Source organism: Schistocerca nitens, chromosome 4 (genome assembly GCF_023898315.1).
Source record: "Schistocerca nitens isolate TAMUIC-IGC-003100 chromosome 4, iqSchNite1.1, whole genome shotgun sequence".
Lineage (NCBI taxonomy): Eukaryota > Metazoa > Arthropoda > Insecta > Orthoptera > Acrididae > Schistocerca > Schistocerca nitens.
In genome coordinates, this window is record NC_064617.1 from 170047530 (window position 1) to 170058312 (window position 10783).

The following is a 10783-nucleotide window of genomic DNA, read 5'->3' on the forward strand; positions in this document are numbered from 1 at the left end:
TATTACATACATTTTTTGAAATGTCATAAAACTGATTTATTAAAAATGGAAGTTTAAGATTGTGATATAAATATTTACGTACTGTTCTAAGGTGCATTTCTGCCATGGATACAACTGGGTCCTATGATTTTCTGAACAAAAGAGTACATATGTGTTCATAGAATTTCGTCATAGAGATCATAAAAATGTTTTCACGAAAATCCAACTGTTCATTGAGAAGCACTGACAGTTCGTCTCTATTATAGTATTTTATCCTTATAAGCATTTTTTCATATTTTATTGTCAATCTAGTAAGGTTTCTATTACTTTCCACACTACTGGCCATTAAAATTGCTACACCACGAAGATGGCGTGTTACAGACACGCAATTTAACCGACAGGAAGAAGATACTCGATTAGCTTTTCAGAGCATTCACACAAGGTTGGGGCCGGTGGCGACATCTGCAACGTGCTGACATGAGGAAAGCCGCGCGGGGTTAGCCGAGCGGTCTGGGGCGCTGCAGTCATGGGCTCTGCGGCTGGTCTCGGCGGAGGTTCGAGTCCTCCCTCGGGCATGGGTGTGTGTGTTTGTCCTTAGGATAATTTAGGTTAAGTAGTGTGTAAGCTTAGGGACTGATGACCTTAGCAGTTAAGCCCCGTAAGATTTCACACACATTTGAACATTTTTTTGACATGAGGAAAGTTTCCAACCGATTTCTCTAACACAAACAGCAGTTGACCGACGTTGCCTGGTGAAACGTTGTTGTGATGCCTCTTGTAAGGAGTAGAAGTGCATAGAGAATTGCGTACCATCACGTTTCCGACTTTGATAAAGGTCGGATTGTAGTCTATCGCGATTGCGGTTTATCGTATCGCGACATTGCTGCTCGCGTTGGTCAAGATCCAATGACTGTTAGCAGAATATGAAATCGGTGGGTTCAGGAGGGTAATACGGAACGCCGTGCTGGATCCCAACGGCCTCGTACCACTAGCAGTCGAAATGACAGGCATCTTATCCGCGTGGCTGTAACGGATAGTGCAGCCACGTCTCGATTCCTGAGTCAACAGATGGGGACGTTTGCAAGACAACAACCATCTGTACGAACAGTTCGACGACGTTTGCAGCATCATGGACTATAAGAGCGGAGACCATCGCTGTGGTTACCCTTGACGCTGCATCACATACAGGAGCGCCTGCGATGGTGTACTCAACGACGAATCTGGGTGCACGAATGGCAAAATGTCATTTTTCCGATGAATCCAGGTTCTGTTGACAGCATCATGATGGTCACATCCGTGTTTGGTGACATCGCGGTGAACGCACATTGGAAGCATGTATTCGCCATCGGCATACTGGCGTATCACCCGGCGTGATGGTATGGGGTGCCATTGGTTACACGTCTCAACATCTACATCTACATCCATACTCCGCAAGCCACGTGACTGTGTATGGCGGAGGGTACCCTGAGTACCTCTATCAGTTCTCCCTTCTATTCCAGTCTCGTATTGTTCGTGGAAAGAAGGATTGTCGGTATGCTTCTGTGTGGGCTCTAATCTCTCTGATTTTATCCTCATGGTCTCTTCGCGAGATATACGTAGGAGGGAGCAATATACTGCTTGACTCTTCGGTGAATGTATGTTCTCGAAACTTTAACAAAATCCCGTACCGAGCTACTGAGCGTCTCTCCTGCAGAGCCTTCCACTGGAGTTTATCTATCATCTCCGTAACGCTTTCGCGATTACTAAATGATTCTGTAACGAAGCGCGCTGCTCTCCGTTGGATCTTCTCTATCTCTTCTATCAACCCTATCTGGTACGGATCCCACACTGGTGAGCAGTATTCAAGCAGTGGGCGAACTAGCGTACTGTAACCTACTTCCTTTGTTTTCGGATTGCATTTCCTTAGGATTCTTCCAATGAATCGTAGTCTAGCATCTGCTTTACCGACGATCAACTTTATATGATCATTCCATTTTAAATCACTCCTAATGCGTACTCCCAGATAATTTATGGAATTAACCGCTTCCAGTTGCTGACCTGCTATTTTGTAGCTAAATGATAAGGGATCTATCTTTCTATGTATTCGCTGCACATTACACGTGTCTACATTGAATTGCCATTCCCTGCACCATGCGTCAATTCGCTGCAGATCCTCCTGCATTTCAGTACAATTTTCCATTGTTACAACCTCTCGATACACCACAGCATCATCTGCAAAAAGTCTCAGTGAACTTCCGATGTCATCCACAAGGTCATTTATGTATATTGTGAATAGCAACGGTCCTATGACACTCCCCTGGGGCACACCTGAAATCATTCTTACTTCGGAAGTCTTCTCTCCATTGAGAATGACATGCTGCTTTCTGTTATCTAGGATCTCTTCAATCCAATCACACAATTGGTCTGATAGTCCATATGCTCTTACTTTGTTCATTAAACGACTGTGGGGAACTGTATCGAATGCCTTGCGGAAGTCAAGAAACACGGCATCTACCTGTGAACCCGTGTCTATGGCCCTCTGAGTCTCGTGGACGAATAGCGCGAGATGGGTTTCACACGACCGTCTTTTTCGAAACCCATGCTGATTCCTACAGGGTAGATTTCTAGTCTCCAGAAAAGTCTTTATACTCGAACATAATACGTGTTCCAAAATTCTACAACTGATCAACGTTAGAGATATAGGTCTATAGTTCTGCACATCTGTTCGACGTCCCTTCTTGAAAACGAGGATGACCTGTGCCCTTTTCCAATCCTTTGGAACGCTACCCTCTTCTAGAGACCTACGGTACACCGCTGCAAAAAGGGGGTCAAGTTCCTTCGCGTACTCTGTGTAAAATCGAACTGGTATCCCATCAGGTCCAGCGCCCTTTCCTCTTTTGAGTGATTTTAATTGTTTCTCTATCCCTCTATCGTCTATTTCGATATCTACCATTTTGTCATCTGTACGACAATCTAGAGAAGGAACTACAGTGCAGTCTTCCTCAGTGAAACAGCTTTGGAAAAAGACATTTAGTATTTCGGCCTTTAGTCTGTCATCCTCTGTTTCAGTACCATTTTGGTCACAGAGTGTCTGGACATTTTGTTTTGATCCACCTACTGCTTTGACATAAGACCAATGGATCCAACAACTAATTAGATACGCCACACACAACTGAAATATACGAGGCGTGTTTTTTAAGTAAGTACCGTTTTGAAATTTAAAAAAAACGTGCTAAGATATGTCAATTTTATTTTTTACTTGAAAGCCTGTATCTTAATCTACTCAGTGACGCCATTACAGTCTGATTCTTCCTTGTTTACGTTGTGTACTGAGTGTTAAAGATGCCTCCGATAATCGTGAGTCCCGCCGACTGTGAAGTACGTTCTGTTATAAGATTTCTTAGTGCTAAAGGCCTAAAAGCGATCGATATTCTTCGTGAGATCTGTGCAGTTTACAGAGAAAACATTAAGAGTGATGGAATGGTAAGAAAGTGGTTGAGAGCATTTAAAGATGGCCGCACAAATGTGCATGATGAACAACGGAGTGGGCGTCCTTTGGTCGTTAATTAAAGTTTGGTGCAGGAAGTGGACAATAAGATGAGAGAAAACAGACGCTTTACGATTTCCTCCCTGCGGAATGACTTTCCTAATGTTTCTCATAGTGTTTTGTATGACATTGTGACCGAGCACTTGAATTACCGAAAATTGTGCGCACGTTGGGTACCGAAATGTTGACGGATGTGCACAGAACCAAACTTTTAGACAGTGCATTGACTTTCCTTGAGCGGTACCATAACGACGGTGATGATTTCTTAAGCCAAATTGTTACGGGCGATGAAACATGGGTGGCCTACGACACACCAGAATCAAAGCATAAGTCCATGGAAGTTGAGCAATGGCATCGTTTCGCTGCAAGACAATGCCCGTCCGCATGTGGCGAATCAGACCAAAGATCTCATCACATCTTTCCGATGGGAAACTCTAGATCAACCTCCGTAGAGCCCCGATCTGCACTTGAAGAAACACCTGGGTGGTCAGCGTCTTCAAGACGATGACGAAGTCAAAGCAGTGGTGATGCGGTGGTTAACATGTCAGGCGGCAGACTTCTATGAGGGGGGTATTCAAAAACTGGTACAATGTTATGACAAGTGCCTCAATATTGACGGAAATTATGTAGAAAAGTAGATTAAGGTACAGGCTTTCATATAAAAATAAAATTATTGAGATATCTTACCACGTCTTTTTTAAATATCAAAACGCTACTTACTTAAAAAACACGTCACTATAAACATGCTGGCTACACACAAACACACACACACACACACACACACACACACACACACACACACACTCATAAACAAAAACAAAAATAAACGGACATTTTTTCAGTTTTGTAAAAGATATTGGGAACACTGACCACGATGGTGTTATATCAACAATGGGATCTAAAGGCGTAAGAAGGCTAGAAGTTATCTGTGTTTGGAAAAACCGATGGTTATTAATATGCCACCATCTAAAAAACCAATGAAAATATCTTGATGTTATATCAACAATGGGATCTAAAGGCGTAAGAAGGCTAGAAGTTATCTGTGTTTGGAAAAACCGATGGTTATTAATATGCATACAGGGAAACTTTATAAAGCTGCCCTATACGTATGAAAGTAAAAATTGTAGGAGACCAATAATCGATGTAGCGAAAAGATTCAAATAGATGAAGTTTGCCGTAGCTGTGCAGAGATGACGGGGTAGGCTAGTGCGGAGAACTGCATCAAACCACAACAACTACAACAGCAACAACAACAGCTTGACAGACAAAGGCAGTGAACTGTGCACTCCACTTTTGCGTGATTTCAAGTTACATCTACACCGGAAATAGAGGGTTTATCGACCGATGACTTCAGCAGTTTAGTCCCATAGGAACTTATCACAAATTTCCAAAATTTCGACTCAGATGCGCGTTTATCAGCACTGACATGTAGGAGAAGAATTAGTGCGACATTCGTGTCTTTCCACCGAAAGTGCTGTAAATGCGGAAATGGGAACTGTGGCGACGTACGAAATGCGCACAGAAAGGGCCATTGTGCTGTTGTTCTTTTCTTGGGTGCCCAAGTACAAACACCTGTAGACATCCATCGAATAATGAAGATTGTGTATTGGGCTGCATATCACAAACCATCGCTATGGAATGGTGCACCAAGTCCCTTGCTGGTCGCGATTCGTCTCCATGTCACAATTGTCGTAATGCAGGAGTAGGAGACACTGCAGCACTCGCGCCTTTTGTCCTTCTTTAAGGATCGACTGTCAGACGAGGGTGTGCGGCAGGCAATTACAACTTCTCCACGCAGTAGGACGTGGTGTTTTCCCAAACGGGTATCCTCAGCCTGGTGCGGTGGTGGGATGATTGCCTCAATGCTTACGGCGATTTTGCCTGATTGACATGCCAATCGTGAACTGTACAACCTTCGACCGGAAACTTTTTGGTCGTGCCTTATGTGTCGGTGCGTGAGGAACAGCGTGCTCTAATCGAGTTTCGAATTCGGTTCAAATGGCTCTGAGCACTATGCGACTTAACTTCTGAGGTCATCAGTCACCTAGAACTTAGAACTACTTAAAACTAACTAACCTAAGGACATCACACACATCCATGCCCGAGGCAGGATTCGAACCTGCGACCGTAGCGGTAGCTCGGCTCCAGACTGTAGCGCCTAGATCCGCAAGGCCACTCCGGCCGGCTTTCGAATTCGGAGAGTTCGTCCAAGCATGGAGTGCCCTCTCCTTCAGCATTACAGTGCCAGAGCAGACACGAGCGCCGCGGCATCAGCAATAACCCGACGCCTTGGGCTCACTGTCATCGATGATCCTTCATACAGTCCCGACTTGGCCCCATCCCATTTTCATCTGTTTGCAGACCTTAAAGAACACCTTCGTCACTGGAAGAGAATCGTAACACGATACCTACGTTCATGAACTAAGCCAGACAATATAAGAATACAAAAGCAGGTAAGTGATATACAGTCGTGTAGTTTATTGTCAATGTAGTATACAGATTATACTTCTATCACGTCACGTTAATGTGTGCATTGACTCGTCTACATTCATTAAGGTTGTTCTTTTAATTGTGATCTGCGAAACACGGTGGATGAATGAGTGGGTGAATGAATACGAGGCACATTAATATAGATGTGATTCAGACTGTAAACAGAAACGGTGACAATAGGCGGATATGTGCCGACGCGCCGCCGCCGCAGTGTGCTGGGAGTTTGCCCTGGCTCCCCCGTCCATTGTGAAGCTCCTGGGGACCGGGTCACCCGCTGTGTGTGCTGCACAGCCTATGGCCACACAGGGGCGAGTTTACAAGCGAGGACCCAGAAGCCGTGTCAATGTTTGTCCATGACGCGTAATAGACCGGAATTTGCCTTGCACGTCTGAAGAAGAAATAAAACTTCATCTACATCGACATCCGTGCTCCACAATCACTGTGAAGTGCATGGAAGAGGATACTTCTCCCCCTAACGAACAAGAGAATGATGACTCTGTGCCGCTGTAGCTAATCGAAGCTGGTCTACGCCGTTCCTACTGGATCGAAATGTAGGCGATTGTAGTATACTCCTACATTCAACATTTACTTTCGGGGTTATTTAAACTTAGTAATTAGGCTTCAGTGGGATAGTTTTTCGTCTATCTGCATCTCTCTCTACATACACGCTTCGCCAGCTATCATATGGTGTATGATGGAAGATAGCTCGTAGCACTACTAAACATTCCCTTTCCTGTTTCTCTCCCGAACGGAGCGAGGGAATTATGTCTATACATCTCCGTACGAGTCCTTATGACTCTTAGCTTATTTTCGCGATCTCTACGCGATATGCACGTTGGAGGCAATATAATCGTTCTGCAATCAGCGGTAAATGCTGGTTCTCTAAATTTTCTCAGCAGCGTTTCGTGAAAAGAACGTAGTCCCTCCTCCAGGGATTCCCACTGGAGTTCACAAAGCATCTCCGAAATACTCGCGTGTTGATCTGATCTACCGGTAATAAATCTAGCAGCCCGCCTCTGAATTGCTTCGATGTCTTCCTTTCATTCAAACCTGGCGTGGGTCCCAATCACTCGAGCAGTTTTCAGGAATGGAGTGCACTACTGTTCGATACGCGGTCTCCGTTATAGATGAGGTACATTTTCTTAAAAGTCTCGAAATAAATCGAAGGCGACCATTCGCTTTCACTACTACCGACATTATGTCCTCGTTCCATTTAATATCGCTTTAAAACATTCCGCGTAGATATTTACAATGTGACTGTGTCAAGAACTACACCACTAATAAAGTATCCGAACATCACGGGATTATGCATCCTAACTATCTGCATTAACTTGCAATTTTTTGCACTTAGCGCAACCTGCCATTCGTCACAAATAGGAAGTCTAACTTGTCTTGTATCCTAATATAGCCACTCAGCGACAACATTTTCACTTGCTCTATAGCGTCATCGGCAATCAGTCACAGATTGTTGTTCACCTTATCTGTCAGATCTTTTACGTATAAGTTGTACAACTTTGCTTCCGCAGTTTTTTCCCAACATTTGAGGCTTTGATGAAACAAATTGGCTACACATGTATCATTCAAAGTATTTTCCATCGCTGGCCACTACTTTCTCCCATCTTTCGGGCAGTGTACGAATCCCTCATCGAAAAAATTGTTCGTCTTTTGATGCGATCCACGAATCGATCCAATCCGTGACTTCTCCAAGAGATCGGAAGTGCTGGTCAGCCACGCCATGCGCCATTGATCTAAACAGGTGATAGTCAGAGGGAGCAATGTCTGGAGAATACGGCGGGTTGGGTAGGACTTCCCATTCTAACGTTTCCAAGTACGTTTCGACCTCTTTTGCAACGTGGGGTCGAGCGTTGTCGTGCTGCAAAATCACTTTATCGTGCCTCTCGCTGTATTGCAGCCGTTTGTCTTTTAATGCTCTGCTCAAACGTATTTATTGCTTTCGATAACGAGCGCCTGTGATTGTTTCACTGGGTTTTGACACCTCCTAGAACACGACGCTGAGCTGGTCCCACCAAATGCAGAGCATGATCTTGGAGCCATGAAAATTCGGAATGGCCGTCGACGTGGAAGCATGGGCGGGATATCCTCATGATTTTGTGCATTCAGGGTTACCGTAATGAACCCATTTTTCGTCTCCGGTCACAATGCGATGTAGAAATCCCTTCCGTTTTTGCCTCTGAAGCAACAGTTCACAAACACACAAACGCCGTTCAACGTCTCTTGGTTTCAGTTCACGCGGCAACCAAATTGCTTCGTTCTGAATCATGCCCATAGCCTTGAGACGTTTTGAAATGGCTCGCTGTGTCACTCCCACTACTCGTGCCAATTATTCTTGAGTTTGACTCAAGTCTTCACTCAACAGTGTCTCCAATTCTGCATCTTCGAAAACATTCTCTCTTTCACCACTATGCCGGTCTACGACGTTAAAATCACCGTTCTTGAAGCGTTGAAACAACTCACGACAAGTTCTTTCACTAACACCGTCCTTACCACACGTACTTGAGAGCAGTCGATGAGACTCAGTCTCTGTTTTCTTCATATTGAAACAAAGCAGTAACACCTCCTGCAAATGACGAGAAATAGGCTCGTAAACTGACATTTTCAATCAAGAACAACTTTATGATGCAGACATAACTCGACTAATGTTTGAATGAGATTATGTTGACCGAGGTCCAAGATAACTGCCTGACGTCTGCGATCTGCTTCTTTCGACCGCTACTTACCGTTGTCGCCACCTATCGGCAAACGGCGGAAGCAAAGTTGTACACCTTGTATATAGAGAAGAATAGCGGTCCAATCACACTTCACCCACGCACTCCTGTCTCTCACGAACACTCGCCGTCCAGGACAACGTGCTGGGTTCTGTAAACTAAATGAAGTTCCGAATTACTCACATATCTGGGAATCTGTTCCGCATGCTCGGACAATCCGTTAACAGTCTGCAGTGCTGCAATGTGCCGAACGCCTTCTGGAAATCTAGGCATGTGGAATCTACCGGTTGCCATTCATCCATGGTCTGCAGGATACCGTTGCGAGGAAAGGGCAAGCTGAGTTTCGGACGAGCGATGATTTCTAAATCTGTGCTGATTTGTGGACAGAAGATTTTCTTTCTCAAGGTAATTTATTGTATTCCAAATTAAGATACGCTCAAGGACTCTGTAGCAAGCCGATATTAAGGATACTGGTCTGTAATTTTGCAGGTTCTGTTCTGCGCTTTTTCCACAGTCACTTGGGACTTTGAGTTGGGCGAGAGGTTCAAAATGTTGCAAGAAACGTATAGCCAGGCTATCTTCTAACGTTATTTTCTAAACTGTCTTCAAGCTTCTGCCAGTCACTACTCGATCTCTCTACAGAGAGAATGAAAAACATTTTTTTAAAAATGGTGCAGCTTCAATTTGTGAAGTGACTCAAAAGCTGGCCGAAATGTATACGGTTGAAATGTCGATTAAAGAAACAGAATTTCTGTAGCTGCACGTGGTTCGCATTCGTGTTTTGTAAGCAATCTCCTTTGTAGGCTGACTGCATTCTCCCAGTAACCTTCCAATGAGTCAAGTCTGTCACTTGCTTTCCCTACGATTTAGCCTTTATGGTCTTTCCGTTTCATATCCTCACATATTGTTACATTCACTTACTTGTTGTGGTTGATTCAAACTGTGGATCGTTGATGTTTTAGTCATAGTACATTAAGTTTTTTTCCGTTTTGTGAAAGGCACGAATTTACGTCTGTGAAAATTTAAAGAGAGTTTCCAACCTTTGGCGCATTTTTAATTCGTATCAACTTCTCACTGGACACTGCTGTAGCTACGTTCAGATAGTTCATCAACATCAACAGATAGTTCATCAACATAACTGCATAATCTGTAAAAAGCTTAAGAGTAGTGTCAGTATTTCCTGCCAAGTCATTGTTATACAATATGAGCAGCAAGGGTCCCAATACACTTCCCTAAGGCTCTCCTGAAGTTTCTGTTTCTGTCGATGGCGCCATCCAAGATAACAAGCCCAATCCTTCCTATCAGGAAATGTTCAATCCACTCACCGCATTCCTTGATACCGGGTATGACCCTACATTCGTTAATAATCTTTGGTATGGTGCTGAGTGAAAAACTTCTCAGAAGTCTAGAATTACTTCATTCCCCTGATCACCTAGCTCGACGACTTTCATGATGTCATACAAGAAAAGCGAGAGTAGAGTTTCATATGACCGATGTTTTGAGAACCCTTACTGGTTGACTTGAAGGTAGTATGTTCCGTTCGAGATACCTATAATGTCTGAGCCTAACATTTTTTCTAAGATTCTACAACTTGTGGATGTTAATAATGCTGCTCGGTGGTTTTGCGGATCACTTCTACTACCCTTTTCGTAGGAGTATGCGACCTGTGCTTTCTTCCAAGGACGGGTCGCAGTTTTTTGTTCGAGGGATCTACACTTAACGTGTGTGTGTGCTTGAACATAAAGACGTCGTGTATCAATAATTAGGACTATAATTTTTATGTAATTACATATACTTTTCTTTCGCTCCCACATACATGTAAGTGTAAATGTTCCTCAGTCATGTTGCCAGTTGTGATATATTTCATTTTATCGTTCAATATTTTTACGTATTTTAGAGTAGATATGTCCGCCACTCGTGGTCTCGCGGTAGCGTTCTCGCTTCCCGAGCACGGGGTCCCGGTTTCGATTCCTGGCGGGGTCAGGGATTTTCACCTTCCCCGAGATGATTGAGTGTTGCTGTGTCGTCTTCATCATTCATCTGCATTACGGTCGGAGGAAGG